The 3,801-nt window shown below is 34.0% G+C and overlaps 1 long non-coding RNA gene across 1 annotated transcript; it reads left to right on the top strand.

The window, feature by feature from the left end:
- The first annotated feature begins 799 nt into the window (after nucleotides 1–799).
- Nucleotides 800–3,203, top strand: LOC149496677 (uncharacterized). The gene is made up of 3 exons (XR_016320335.1): nucleotides 800–917; nucleotides 997–1,056; nucleotides 2,961–3,203. It is a non-coding gene; the product is annotated as an uncharacterized LOC149496677 (long non-coding RNA).
- Nucleotides 3,204–3,801: the final 598 nt, after the last annotated feature.

Raw genomic sequence — 3,801 nt, forward strand, 5'->3', positions numbered from 1 at the left:
ATAACGGAAAAATTTTAAATTTTATTCTACAGTAAAAGAAAATTGTGTCTAAAAAATAAAATATACAATCCAATAATAATTCTATCAATTGTAGAAATAAATATCATAAGAGAAAAAATAAAAAATCAAAAATAGTGTCTAAAAAATAAAATATACAATTCAACAATAATTCTATCAATTGGATAAATAAATATTATAAGAGATAAAAAAAATAACACTCCAATGGTTGTTGATCAATATGGAGTCCCTTCTTGTATGAGATCTTGATACAATGATTTTTAAAACACCACTTGGATTAAACATTCATTCAAAAGTTGAATTTTCCTCGTGAAACTTTGTGCAGATTTAGTTGATTTATGAATGACTTATGTTATAATAATAAGATAAATTGAATCCTCAATAAAAAAAAAAAAAAGGAGCAAGAAAGAAGTAAAAGAGCACCTAAATACAGAAAGAAGTAAGAAAGAAGTAGAAGAGCACGAGTGTAACGTCCCATTTTTCTATTGAATCGGGTCGTTGCTTAGAGTCGAGTCGGGCTGATCCAAAACCCGGTTCGATCCATTAGATTCTAGAGTGGACTAAAATGGGATGTAATTGAAATAAGGAAAAGAAGTGGACCTACTTGAAGGAAACAAAAAGATCAAAATATAAGGATTAGGACTTGATTTCACTAAAGTGTAAAGTTGAGGTATTGAGTTGTATCATTTTGACACTTGAGGTACCATTTGGTAATTTTCATATATAAATCAATGACATTCTAGAGACTACCCGTGGATTCCATTTCATTTTCATTTCTTCATCCTTATCTTCATCTTCTTCCTCTACTTTCCTCTTATACTTTCTTTTCTCCATCACGTTTAATGGTGGGGAAGATTTTAATGGGAGCTAAGCATTAATTCAACTTCTATTCTATCCAAGTAAGTAAATCTTCTTGAATTTCATACTTGACTCATTTGGTGATCCTGTTAGATAATTTATAAGAACTTTATTGTATAGGAGAGGTGAGCCAAAGGTAGAAGGAAGCTAAAAGAATAGCTTAAGCTTATTGGCGTAAAGGTGTGCTATCTCTTTTAGTTTTATCAATATCTTTGCATGAGAAATTGTGTGGTGTGTTGTTAATGAGATAATATTGCTTCACGTTGAGTGGGAGGACTGGTAATGGTGAGAAAATAGGGGATGGAATGAGTTTATGCTGAACCAGAGTTTGCTGGAAATTTTACCAGCAACTTTATCTTGATTTTCACCCCATTTAATGATGGAACTAGGAATTGGCATAGAAGAGTTATTTGTTCCTCTATGTGTTATCTTTACGTGGCCTTTTGAATCATTCAATTTGGAGTTGTATATTGAGAGTTATGGCCAAAAGAACACAGACTGCACAATCTGGAAACACGTCGCGCGCTTGTGCGGTCTGGAAAGCAAGTCGCGCTCGCGACTTTCACATGCGCGGTCGCGACTTTGGCCAGAAGCTCTCTGACTCTCAGTGTGCGCATCTCGCGCTCGCGAATCACACAAGCGCGCTCGCGACTTCATCTCGCGCTCGCGACTTGTGCTGCGCGGTCGCGACTTCAGCCAGAAACACACTGACTCTCAGGATGCACAAGTCGCGCTCGCGACTTCCACATACGCGGTCGCGACTTGAGCCAGAAAACCCTCTGACTCTCAAATGCATTTCTCGCGCTCGCGAGGTTTGAAGACGCGTTCGCGACTTCTCTCTGGGAAGCATCTCGCGCTCGCGACTTGGAATGTCGCGCTCGCGACTGATGCTGTGACACTCTTTTGCCTTTCATTTGCTATGTAATTACATTCCTTTGCTCAACATGCATGCATCCAATCATTTTACAACAAAAATACAACATAAGAACATGGATTAAAACAACATGTAAGCATTCATATGATGTGAAATCAAATCAACATGATGGACTATGAAGTTATGCAACCATTTATGTATTATGATGTTATATTATTGACATGTACATAATAAGCTCCATTGAGGTTAGGGAGAAACCATGTAGATAAGGCTATGTCGCGACATAGAATAGCATATCTGCGCCCCATACAGTTTGGAACTCCAGCTACAGGCCGTTGAGTGAATATGATTAAACCGTGCGGTGCAAATCCGGTTAGGGGCACCAAAGCGGACAGTATCTCACTAGATCATACAGTGGCATAGGCGAATCCGGTTCGGGGCCTATAGCCTACAGTATTCATACAGTTTATCTTATCACTTAGGTTTCACTATAACCTTATGGAGCTATACAGTTATATCGACTACAAATTGCATAATCATACAGTATACTAAACAGCAAGAAAGATCATTAAGGGAAAATGAAAGTATCATGATATGTGTGCTTACATTCCATATGTAAGTAAATGTTTAGTTCTACATATGTATGTGCTTATATGTTTCTTCATTCATTGTGATATTCACTGAGTTTAATCAAAGTTGCAGAGTTCATACAACATAAAGAACATCAGGTAAGATTATGAAAGTATCATGTTATATATGCTTACAAATTTATTTATTTAATTCTTAATGAGCCATACAGTTATGCAATGTTGTTAATCATACCTTATATGCTGTGACTAAAGTGCATCAGTCATACAACAGAATGAACAGCAAGTAAGAAAATGGAAATATAATGTTATGTATTCATACATATTTATTGATTTCATGCAGACAACACAATGAACAGCAGGTAAGACCATGATAGTATCATAAGGTGTAATATAAGGTTTATGTAAAGGAGTTATGAGAGAAGTAGATTAATTATGTTTATGAGTTAGAAGTTTATTCGTTGCTACAAAGAGACATTCATGTTAAAATTTACTTATTCTATGAGTATCAATGCTTTATGAAATTGGTATTTGAAGTTAGTTGCCATCGCACTTTGTTTAGTATGTGACGTATAAGAACCACTGAGTTTTATACTCAGCGCGTCGATTTTCATCACGCGCAGGTTGAAGATCGTGATTGCTACTTGAAGACTTGAGGAGTCCTATCAAAGCAGAAGTGCTTAATTTGGTCATAATAGATTGAGAGATGTATAATTAAGAATTATGGCATGTATTAAGATTTATGGCATGTATAATTCTTTTATTGTTAGAGCTTGTGATTGTAAAGATAAGTGAAACATGTAATTATTTTGGTGTAAGTAGTTGGAGATAAGAATAATATTTATGAAATGATTGAAGATGAAATAGTTTACTATAGTTGATATGATTAGGTCATGAAAACTTGATATAGATTCTGAATGAAATTAATTGCTAGATATTAAATGCTTTTGAGGATTTATATAATTATGTAAAGATATTTATATAAAGGGTTATTATGTTATGATGATTCTTGGAGATGTTGGAAGTTTAGAGTATAATTGGGAGTGTTTGTATTCATATTTTGCACACAGTATGCTATCAGCATGACAAGATATAAGTGCAACCAGATTGTAGCGTCTCGGCTCGGTTCATTCGGGTTAACGGGTGGACCGGGAAGGGGTGTTACAACGAGCACCTGAATACAGAGAATAAAACATACATAGTCTATAAATTTCTAATAAAATGTCACTCTTCATATAGAAGAAACAAAAATGAAAAGGAAAATAGTTGATTGATAATAAGGGATAAGATTAGATTTCAAAATTGAATTTAACTTAAGTTTTAAAATTGAGTTAACTTAGATTTTATTTGCTTACTAAATATTATATTAGATTAAATTTGTTAAAGAAAAAAGAAAATATTCAAAAAGTTATTAAAAAAATCAGAAAATTTATATAAAAAAGAAGATAAAAAGGAAAACTCAAA

The sequence above is a fragment of the Jatropha curcas genome, chromosome 4 (genome assembly GCF_041381405.1).
Source record: "Jatropha curcas cultivar XTBG-Jc1 chromosome 4, XTBG_Jcur_1.0, whole genome shotgun sequence".
NCBI classification, from domain to species: domain Eukaryota; kingdom Viridiplantae; phylum Streptophyta; class Magnoliopsida; order Malpighiales; family Euphorbiaceae; genus Jatropha; species Jatropha curcas.